A 12,823-nucleotide genomic window follows, 5' to 3' on the forward strand; every position below is an offset into this window, starting at 1 on the left:
TTCTAAATGACTCATAAAAACAAATAGCATAATATTAAATTGTTTCAATAGGTAAAATCATACTAATTATTAAGTGATTACACAAAATACATGTTTTAAGAATCTATACTCAGATATGGATGTAGACTTATTTTCTTGTTCAATTGAACCTAGCATTTTTCATATGTACATGTTGAAGGTTCTTTGGGAAAGACATCGAGGTCCTAAAAAAATGTTACCCATATATGGCAGAAATTAATAAATACCCTCTTTAGTAATTACTATTATCAACAAAAACACAATATACTAGGTGAAATTTTACAAGTGAGGTCTGGGAGAATAGAGTAGACAGATATTATCCCTATCTTGGTAGGTAGATAGTCCGATAGATCTCTTTTGAGAAATAAGAAATAGTGCATTAGTTCATATCTCTTGTGAAGTGGTAGTTCTAAAATGACAATCTAGTCAATTTATGAATATCTATCACCATACATAAAATGTAGTTAGATAAGGAAAATTAACGTGGAAATTGAGATGTAGTTGAAAGTCATTACATGCTAAATACACTATCAAAAGTCACTATATGAACACTAAAATTTCTTATTGAAAACTGTCATAGGCTACTAACAAAAAGTTCCTAATTTGAACAGTGAGGAAAGAAAATAGTAATGCTTTCAAGTGGAAAAATTATGAAGCTTTTCACTATTCACTATTCACTAATAATTTATTTTTTCACATGCATTTTTTGGTTAGATATTCTATGGACAACGACTGGAAAAATTAGAACTATTCTCACTATTAGTAATAATTTGTTTTTCAACTGCATTTTTTTAGATGGAAAACAAGTGAAAAAAAATCATTTTCTACAACATGAATTATCGCTGATTTGCAGGGTTATAAATCTTTGCTTTAATAGTAAGTTATGTGTTCCACTAAACCATTATGTCTGTCAACATGCTTCCATAATAACATTCACATTAAAATTGACATTTAATTTTTTCATAAGGTATTAGTTAACAAATTTCTTTAATAATATATCATCAACCACAACTAGAAAAAAGTTGATAAATGTAACCTCTTCAGAGCTAATAGATAGACCGATCATCAAAGATCACACTTTTATCCACCAAATCAAAGATACAGTGTAGCTATTTCTCTAGTATACTTCATCTGCCAAATAAATATCGACAATAACAACATACTCAACCTTGTTCCTATGATAGAGACCACTCCTGATAGACCCTCGACTTGAGTAGATACAAAAATAAAATTTCATCGTGAGCACATGATAGAATCAACAACATACACATTATATATATATAAGATTAGAACAAAAATCACCTAAAAGGGGATTGATTTATTCACATAATACCTTCAATGAATCATCTCCTCTTTTCTTCACACTTAAATCATGCAATTCTTTTGTTGATTATATCTGCCGCTGCGTTTACTTTCTCTCTGTTATTCACAAAAACAACAATGACCCATAAAATGTTTTATATAAAGATCTAACTTTTTTTATATATGAAACTAAATGATAAAAAGAAGAATGGATCGAATAGAACAAATAAGGAAGTATTGGTTGTGTCATAAAATTTGGAGATGATCTTTTTTTAATCTAGTATGTGTTTGTATTCATAGTTGTACAAGAGTCAAAGTAATTAATTTTTGGAGTAAATTTGAATCAGTAACTTCAATTTTCTCATATAAATTTATATATTTAAAAATTACTTTAAAATATTATAAATTACTATAATTGACTATTTAAAAATATTTTTAAAACATTATGGTAAAAAAATTCCTTGTTTAACTATCCAAATAATAACTTGAAAATGAAAAAAAGGAATACCAATTATTAGATACCTATAATAGCACTTATTTATTTAATAGTATTTAATCTAAAAAATATTATATTTATCTATTTCTCACTTTTCTAGGAATTGGAGGGATTGATATTATTCGACAAGTTAAGCATATATATTGTGTAAGACATCTGTACAATAATTTTAAGAGAGTGCATAAAGGCTCATCACTAAAGGCATGAATTTTAAAAAATTGCTATGAAAACTTATATAAGCAAGTATAGAAATGATATATATATATATATATATATATATATATATATATATATATATATATATATATATATGTATGTATATATATGNAAGACAGATTATTCAAATTCTAGAGCAAGTCAATTTTAAAACAACAAAAAAGTGTGATATGCTTGTAAATAATTTTTGTGATTTATTCAATGTGATAAAATCAATTTGAAGAGCAAGAAAAAAATCTTTACTTGAATTGCTCGAATGAATTTGAATATACTCGACGAAAAATATTAATCAAAAGAGAGTTATTGTACTCCTATACCAAGGTAATATTACTGTACCTTGTCTCAATACATAATATTTAACATGAAATCTTACAATTTCTTACTATAACAGAAAGTTTATGCCCTAAAATGTAGAAATTAGTAAAACAGAAAAAATAGAAGCACCTACATCAATATTTACTAGGATTGAATAATTGTTACTTCACGTACAAACTACGTACAACTACTGTAAGACTTAAGTGTTGAATAAAATGGAAGAACATGATGTTGCATGGGATGGGACCTTAAAGTATCTCATGTTCACATGCAGTGACCTACATTTTCCTTGTCAGAATAAATTCAAAAAAATCATAAATGATTATTACAAGAAAGCTACTCAAATTAGGATTTATGAGCTAGTCGTTGCTCTATTGGATGAACTTGATATGTGGGAACCTACAAACATAATTTATTTTTAACCCTAATTATGATCCAAAGATCCAAAGAGAGGTAAACATATAAGAAATAGAAGAAAAGAACCTTATGAACGTGAAGCCTGCAAGAGAAAAAACAGTTAAGACGAAAAAAGAGAATGAAAAAACAGTCCACATCAAGTGAAACACATGGTGTAACCATAGATATTGCCATATTATGTAAGAAAGGGAAGTTAGAAACATATATCAAGTGTTTTCAAGCTTGTCACAACAAAACAACTTGCAAGAAGAATAATGATTCTCAAAATCAATAACTCTATCTCAAACTACTCAAACATCCCAAGATTGGTTCCAAAATGATACAAGTCAACCTTGCTCAAATAAGCAAATTCATTTTGAGTCTACTTTCTAAACTGGGCATATAAATAAATCTTTTAAGCTTAACGTAAATATGAAACCTTAAACATTAGTGAGATAATGCACTGAGAGACGATTATAGTTATTTATATTAGAGGGCAATTCATCCGACAGGTCTTCACAAGGTCATATTTGTACATCATGATAGATGTTAAGAAATATATGAGAAATAAATAAAATTGTATTAACTTACAAAGACTTCGAGATAAAAGTGTTGCAATAATATACAATAAAAAAAATATTTGATATGAAAGAAAACATAAGCAATTAACAAATAAGGAATTACTTGAAGATTTTTTTAAAAAAATTGATGGCTATTTATTATTTTATATAGAGATCATTTCCTTACATTTGATTGTAAAATTTGAGATTCTTATATTCAAAAGTTTATCATATTTTTTTTATAATTTATATTTAAATTTTTTATTATTCAAAACCTTTTGCTTGGCTTTATAATTTAATTATTTTTTAAGCTAAGAATTTTTTTATTAATTATTTAAATTAGTATATATTGAAGTGAAAAAAATACTATTGAGGGATTAATTTAAATACTACAAATTTATAAAATACTTTATATGATATTCAACTAAAAAAAATTAGCTTCAACATATTCATAAAAAATATTAGCTGATAAAAGTTTTCATCTTTAGATATAAACATAAATTTTCATTTAAAAAATAAATTGTATATCCAAGTAGAGGCGAATAAAATCTTAAAATAATATGATTTATTATTTTACGTTGGCTTTGAATATTTTTTTCTGTTGCTTACAAATTTAATACTACCATTGAAATGATATACATCAAAATCACTCCAAAAATAATAAAGAAGCATATAGTTATATTATATTCTTTCTAAAAAAAACTAGCAATTTAATAATTATAATCCATTATAGTTGATTTATTTTACCATCAAATACCAATTGCTGCTAAACTAAATTCAGTAGATGACTAAAACTTTTAGATTGCCCATTAAGTTCAAATTAAATAGAGAATCATATTTCGACCACACCATTCAGGACAAAGTATTCACATCAATCTATTATTTTTCATCCCAAAACAAAGAAGAATTCAATCAATTTGTACAAGAGAGAAAATTATGCAACATAGAAATCTTAATCATATTATCCTTCAAAAAATAATCTCAAATAACACTTAAAGAACGAGAAGGAAAAAACATGGATGTACCATACACGAACTGATATGCTCAATTTCTTGATCTTGATTAGCCCAAAAATTTGCCCTCCGCAGGTGAATGTGCTACAAGCAAGTTGAATGTACATTTACACTAAAAATCAAACATTAGAATACAATGTTAAAGTAGAAGGACACTATCAATTTTTTTTTATCAATCTATCTAAAGCAACAATAAATTTGACGGATAGAGGACAAATCTTTGCGATGTTTTCTTTGTGGATGAAAAGCATGAATTCAGAAGTACAGAGAAGGGATTTTGATATTTTTGTTATGTGGATGAAAAATGTGAATTTGGGGAACAAAAGTCTTTTGGTTAATATTTAGCAATGTAACAAAATGAAATATTTTGGGAGGGGAGAAGACAATATTTTTGTGTCAGCTCCTATATAATTGTTTTTAAAAAAATTATTATTATTATTATTATATGCCTACTTTGCCCTCGTGCAAACATTACAAAAAAAATGATTTTATTGTTCTACAAAGAAATAAAGAGATTAGAGTAAAGTGAAGATTTCGAAAGTCGTGAGGTCTTCGCTAAAGCAAGAGTCAACCTACCTGACGCTTTGCAAATGTGAGCCCCACCTCACTAATGCGATCTTCGAGAAAGCAAAGATCACAATGCATAAGCAAAGGAATTAGACATCAGTAATACATAACTAATAACGAAATCATTGAATGGATCCTCAGAATTTGTTTGAAACCCCGTAGACACAATTCATATGTGCAAATTGACTATACTCGACGTTCCTTTTTAGGATATAAATATAATTTTTTTCTTCGAAAAATAAATTGTACATCCAAGTAGAGGCAAATAAAGTCTTAAAATAATATGGTTTATTATTTTACGTTCATTTTGAGAATGTTTTTCTCTTGCATACAAATTCAATACAAACATTGAAATGATATACATCAAAGTCACTCCAAAAATAATAAAGAAGCATAAAGATGCATCATATTCTTTTTAAAACTAGAAAATTAATAATTATAATCAGTTGTAATTGGTTTATTTTACCATCAAATATCAATTGTTGTTGAACTAAAATCTAGTAGATGACTAAAATTGTTAAATTGCCTATTTAGTTCAAATTACAAAGAGAATCATAGTTTGACCACATCATTCTGAATAAATTATTCACATTAATCTATTATTTTCATCCCAAAATAGAGAAGAATACAATCAATATTTTGTCAGGAGAGAAAATTATGCAACATGAAAATCTTATCCATATTACCCCAAAAATCCCAAATAACGCCTAAAGAAAGAGAAGGAAAAAATGTTGATGTACCATACAAGAAGTAACATGCTCAATTCATTAATCTTGATTAGCCCAAAAATTTGCCCTCCGCTGGTACATGTGCTAACAAGCAAGTTGAATGCGCATTTAAACTGAAAATCAAGCATAAGAAAATCTAGTTGAAGTAGAAGAAGGACACTATTAATTTCTTATGGATATATCTAAAGCAACAATAAATTTGAGTGATAGAAGATAAACCTTTTCGATGTTTTGTATGTGGGTGAAGAACATGAATCCAGGAGGAGAGGAGAGGGTTTTTGATATTTTCTATGTGGATGAAGAATATGAATTTGGAGAACAGAAGTCTTTAGGTTAATATTTAGCAAGGTAATAAAGTGTAATATTTTGGGAGGAGAAAATACAAAATACTTTTTTTGGGATCAAGGTCAGTGGGCCCACTGGCTATTTTATCACTAACTTATAAAAGTCTTACAAGTTGCAATTAAAGCAAAATTAAATAAAGAAGTAAAAATAAAATATGAAAAGCAATAGCCAAATACAGTAAAAAGTGTATCAGAATCTTCTTCTTTCACAATACTTTTCCTTAGGTGCAATTGGATATTCTGAGGTAGTTGTTGTTATTCCGGCCAGCTGAGTTACTCTTCTTTGATATTTTCCTACTAATTGGTATGTGACTTCTATGCCTTTGATTTTTGTTGATTTCTTTTTCATTTTATTTTAATTTTGTCGATCTTCTTCCTCATTCAATTTGTTCATTTTAAGGTGTTTTCTCTTAGTGATTGAGGTCAAAATTTTTGATATGTTGTTCTTGATTGTAGGAATTGTCGCTTCATTTTGACTCTCAGGTAAAAAAATTCCCCCCTTCTTCGATTTGAGTCATTTAAATGTTCAGCTGCTGCAAATTTCTTGGTATGCTCACTCTTTTCACTATTTGTACATTTCCATGTGATTTTCGATTTCGTCTTGTTGTCATTTCTATAGTAAGCATTCTTAGGTTAGGATTTTTGTTGATTGCTACCAATAGTTGACCAATAGATTGAGCATCATATGATACTAATACCACACATTGTTCAGCTCTAGATATAGTCAGTATTATTACCTCGACCTTTATTACACATTCTTTCTTGTGCCTTCTTTTCTATTTTTTCATGTTTATCTCTAAATATCTTCCTATAACCATGTTGTATCTATTTTGTATCTTTATTTTGTATTCACTCTTATTGTCTGTCCGGAGTATGTTGTACCTAAAAAATTGAGCAACCTATTAATAAAATACGGATTCACACAATTCTCCTCCCTCGAAATTTGAACTTGAGAGTTACCTCTATCCTCTTTCTCCTGTCTTCCTTTCATTGTTTGCATGATCTGATTCTTAAATAAGGAATAAACATTTTATCATTGTTTACTATTCTTCTACCCTGAGGTTCCAACTCTTGAAAGTTGTTTACGATAACAACCTCATTTTCCATTGCCAAATTTGCTAGATTGTCAACCATCCCCTCTTTGAGTACATGTGTTATTATAATCGTTTTGCCTTGCATAATTCCCCAAATCTCTTCTAGAATAGTCACAATTTTCCAAGGCACTTTCCAAGTTCGTTCAACAATATGTTTGATTAAAAGAGAATCAGTTTCCATAATTACTCTATCTAACTGTGTCATCACTATATATTTTAGATCATGTAATATTGTCAGTTCTTCTGCTTCTGTATTAGTGGTGGATAAATCCTCAATCTCCTTAGCTTGTGCATATAGTATATTTCCATTTACGTTTCTCACACAAAACCCCAAGAAATCCTTCCCGGGTTACCTTTAGACGCCTCATCTGTAATCACCTTAATCCATCATGTGTCTGGTGGTTTTCAAGTTACTTTGATAACCTTGACTGCATGATTGTACCTAAATAAAGCATCCAATAATGTACTCCATTTATATGACATATATCTACAATTCTTCCTCCTTGTCTGAATGAACGGGATCATAGTATGCATTATCTGATAGACCAACTTATTATTGTCACTCTTCCCCATGTCTTAGTGTGTATCTCCTCTTACATAATTCCCACATTATGATAGAGGGGATAACTTGAAATATATAATTAACTTGTTGATGTGCATTGATCTCCCACCATTTATTAATCACTTGAGATAAGAGAAGGTTCTCAATATTAATATTTACTGGTCTACAAAAATGTTTCCATACATTTGGGAGGTATGAGAGTGTAGAAAAACATGAGGCATGTCTTCCACTTTGGGACTATCACAACAATAATAACTGGACGGGAACTGATTTCCGCACTTCTTCAATATATCGTCTAAGGGTATTTTAAATGTCTATAGTTTCCACATAAAGAATGAAATCTTAATTGGCATACCTTTAATCCACATGAGGTTGTATACTTTGTTGACTTCCAGTCTCTGTCTAGTAAGTTGGAAGCAGTGCTTACTGATGAGTCCGAGATTTTGACTAATTTAGGGCTTTGTTTTAATAGTTTATTATACTCAAATACCTAATTTATGCTCCGAACTGATGTTAACATATTGATTTGTAGCAAAAAAGGCAAAAGGATCAAGGCATGGATATTATCGGGTGAAAAAAGAGCTGAAAGGATGAAAAAAGCTGAAGATAGCAAAAGGCTGAGAATCGCCAAAGCAACTTGGTGACTCGCCGAGTGAAACTTTAGCTCGCCTAAAGTTTTAGACGGCTAGCCCTGGGGGAAGCCAACTTGGCGATGGATTTGGACACTTGGTGAACTGCCGAGTGGATTGGCGACACAAACTGGGATCGCCTAAAGCCACAAAACCCCTTAGGATAATGAACCACAGACAACCGATGATGGATGGGAGCGACTAGCGCATTACCGACTAGATTGGCGATTGTTATATTATCTCTCCTAATGGACCTGGCTGTCAAAATTTGGAAAACTATAGATTAAATTTTTAAAAGCAGAAAAAGGGAATTGGATCAAGTGTGAGTTTAAATATTTTCCTGAGTATTTTTCTCCATTGTAGAACCTTGTTGAAGGAGTTTTCAAGTAGATTTCAACGTGGGATTTTTTATTTTGAGTATTTTGGATCATTGTAAAGACTTGGATTGCAATACCCAGATTATGGAGAACATAATTGATATTGGTTTCTTCCTATTTTATTATGTGTAGCTAAAACCCCAATTCTTGGGGTAAGTTCATGTGATTATTTGCTTAATTAAGCTTATGGATATTGTTATTTACTAATCTAGATGTTGTTTTAAAGTGGGTTTAATTGATAGCTGAGTGTAAATTTATGAACTGTAGTTGCAAATGCAGTTCTAATATAGTGTTTTGAGCTTGCTCGAGAGAGAGGTTTTAAAACCAAATCTATCGATTGATGATTGTAGTGTTTGGGTTGTTGTGGTTCAGCTTGAGAGAGTGAATCTTAACTCATTTCTACCTGTCTAGCTCGAAAGAGTAGATAAATTAAGGTTTTGGGTTGTTTATAGTGTTAAGCTTGTCGAGGTTCTAGAGAACTCGCCTGAATCTTAATAGTTGTTCGAAAGAAAGCTATTGCATCTAAAGCCTAGCCTACCCACTGAGATTTAGAAAATTATTAATAATATAAAATTACCTATATAGCTAAATTAGCCTATAATAGATCACATCCTTGGGAATTTCTCTCTATTTGATTATCTGCCCTGTTTTCGTGATTATTGTAGTTGTTAATTGACACTTTTAAACCCCCCCCCTCCCATCTGACATTCGTTGTCAAAACTTTAACTTAGTTTGTTTGATTTCGACAATGTCTACTTCTATAATCAACTAAACCATAAGCTTTACTTCCTAAATGAATTTGAGACGGTACCGCTCCTTGTGGGTTCGACCCTAACCTTTCGTTGGGTTATATAGTAGATTACGATCGCCTACACCTAGTATTGGATGAGGTGTAATTGAGTGTTTATCAAAAAATGGTGCCGCTGCCGGGGAGTGGTGTTATTGAATTCTTTTATTGAAGTTAGTTTGTGATTTTATTGTGTTATAGTTGAACCGACTTATTGTTTGTTGTTGATTATTGCCTTTGAACACGTGACGAGATGAGCGTAAATGGTAGAAATGCCAGCTAGCTGGGCCATAATGATGATATTGGAAATTTGAATGATGTGAACGAGGCTAATGTGAATGACATACACTTGGGTGGTGTCGGTGTGATTAGGCTACCACCGGTCGTGGGGAATGCGGTCTTCTATGTAACGAGCACAATGCTGCAACTCTTGCAAATGAAGGGGTTATTTGGTGGTTTAGCGCATGAAGACCCCCATGACCACATTAGTAACTTCGTGGACATTTGTGGTCCTTTCTCATTCAAGAATATATCCCAAGAGTCGGTTCGACTTAGGTTTTTCCCATTCTTACTGATGGGATAGGATACAAAATGGTTAGCCGATCTCCCAAGGGACTCAATCGCTACTTGGGATGAATTGACTGAAGCATTCTATAGAAGGTTCTTTCCTCCTTCAAGGATGATGTCTTTGAGAGATAATATCCAAGGTTTCAAATGCTTGGATGGTGAGCCAATCCACGAGCCTTTGCTACGGTTTCAGAAATTGTTACTTCAACGCCCGACTCATGGACTCCCAAACAATGTCTTGTTACAGTATTTATACTGTAGTCTAGATTCGACGAACAAATGAGTGGCTGACCAACTTGTTCAAGGAGGTATCATGCAACAACTGTTTGAGGTTGGTTTTATGTTGCTTGATTACATGACCAAAATCAATCGAGCCTGATATACAAGAGAAGATCAAGTGTCCCCCTTGACATTTATGATAACAAAGGAGCAAATTGAAAAAGACAAAGAGAGGGACAAAAACATGGCTAAAATGATGACCCAATTAGATCTCTTGTCAAAGAATGTAATGGGAAGTGGTACTAGAGAGGTGAATGTTGTTAGTGTTAGCGGGTGAACCCCGATGATGCACATTTTGATTCCTTATACAATGAGGAAGTGAGCTTCTTTGCAAATCAGGGTGGAGGCTTCCGTTCGAGTTATCCAAGGCCGAGTGGAACCAAGGTATGAACAGAGATCGTGATGACAGTTAAAGAGACCGTGAGCGGGAGTGCCGTGATCGTGGAAACAATTGGAAATAAAGAGAAGGGGACAAGGATAGATACGTGCCTCCCCATAAGCGTCAAAAGACAAAAGATCAACGAGTCGACTCGGAGAGCTTCCGTACGGAAGATATGCTTTCACGTATTCTTACCAAAGTGTAAGGGTCAGACAAAGTTTTGAAAGAAATGAAAGAAGATGTCTCAACTCTTAACGAAACGGTGACTTCTCACTCCGTGTCCATCAAGCAGCTGGAGACACAAATGGGTCAAATTTTGACTCATCTAAATTCGAGACCAAAAGGAGAGTTGCCGAGTGACACAATGACCAACCCCAAAAATGAAGCTTGAATGCGTATCTTCGTCGTGCCACGACGTTAAATAAGGTGCTTCTTAGGAGGCAACCCAACTTTTTATGCTTTTAATATTGCTTTTGAGTAACGGGTGCTGATTGTGTAGGTTGAAAAGTTGAAAGTGTAGAAAAATGATAGCTAAGCGAGCCAAAAAGTCTAGTTGGTGACTCATCGAACAGGTCGGCGAGCCCGACTTGGACCGCTGTTTGAACCACCTAGTTTGCTGGGAGATTATGTAAAACTCGGCAAACCAATAGTCTAGTCGGTGACTCAACGAATAGGTCAGTGAGCACGACTTGGACCGCCTTTTGAACCACCAATGTTGTTAAAGATTCTGTAAAACTCGGCGAGCTAAAGTGATACTCGGCACATCACCGAGTGGGTCGGTGACCAGGACTTACTTCGCAGAATGGCGCGTGAACTGAGGATTTCTTATAAGGCCAACCGTTTAAATTTAAAATCTCTTCATTTACACACTTTTCAACTCCCATACTCTCACAACCGCTTTTATATTTTTTGTATTCTTACGCTTTGATTCTTGTTTGGCTTGGGATCTTTTGCTCGGGGCAGACTTTAGGATTGCATGGCTTCCTAGCTTTTCATATTTTTCGGCATCAAAGGTTGGTTTTCTGAACCCAGCGCTCTATAATTGGTTGAAATCAATTGAAATTGTGTTTCGTTGTTGTTATCTCTGTTTATTCTTGTTTTGTTGATCATATGGTAGTTTGGTCGCCTGTATTAAATCGAATTCATGATCATTTGGCCTTAAATGGTAAATTCCCATGTCGTTGATTGATATAATTGTTGGGTTGTGTTGAAATTATTATAGGTTTAACGGGTTGAAGTCTGAGTAACCCTGAATTGTGTTAATTATTGAATTTTGCCCAATGATGGAGCAGTTGTCGTCATTCTTAAGGGCAAAAAATGTCAATTGGCAATTTTTTTGCAAAATTGGGGGAAGTCTAATTACCCCGTGGGCATGGGTATTATGAATCTTGGTAGAATTGCATGTTGTAAGTGTTTAATTATGTTTTCGTGGATTGCGAGCTTGATTTTGAAGTTGGGGTGCAAATCTGGCACGTTGTGCTATTCAGGGAGCTGGGTCGAGCTAGCCGAGTGGTTCGACGGGTCGTCTAACGCCCCCTAGACTGCCTTTTAATTCTCTAAATTGTGAGTTTGAGTTCTATAAGTTTTGGCGATATGCCTGAGCTCGCCGAGTTCACTGGCGACTCGCCAAAAGTAACTTCAAATTGCCTTTCTACGCCCCTTATTTCTGATTGCACTCTATAACTTTCGGCGAGCTACTTCTAGTTGACCAAAAGGTGTCGGCGATCCGCCGAATGGCCATAGACATCACCAACCTGTTGTTAGTTTGAATCATTTTTGTTTTGGAACTTTCGGCGAGCCCGACCTGGCTCGCCAAAGAGGTTTGACGACTCGCCGAACGGTTCAGTGAGTCTTTCTATGCAGTTTTTCATACTTTTCTTTTTCTTCAAATTGTATCTAACATTTTTTTGCTTTGTGTTGCAAATATGGCTAGACCCAAGGTAGCAGGAAGAAATAAACCGCCCTAAAAGTGGGCACATGGAATTGTTATTGATCAGGAAGACGCTGCTTCCCGGGCTCTGGTCACAAAACTTCTTCCAAAAGGAGGTAAAGGCAAGGGCAAGGTGCCCATCGAGACTACACTTGCGGAGGGGTGCCCTGATAGTGTGGGAATCTACTCAATGTACCTCACTCCCTCAGACAATGAGAGTCATTCTGAAGATGGCTCTCCTGGCTCCATCCCTGAGCTGGAAGA

The sequence above is a fragment of the Solanum stenotomum genome, chromosome 11 (genome assembly GCF_019186545.1).
Source record: "Solanum stenotomum isolate F172 chromosome 11, ASM1918654v1, whole genome shotgun sequence".
Lineage (NCBI taxonomy): Eukaryota > Viridiplantae > Streptophyta > Magnoliopsida > Solanales > Solanaceae > Solanum > Solanum stenotomum.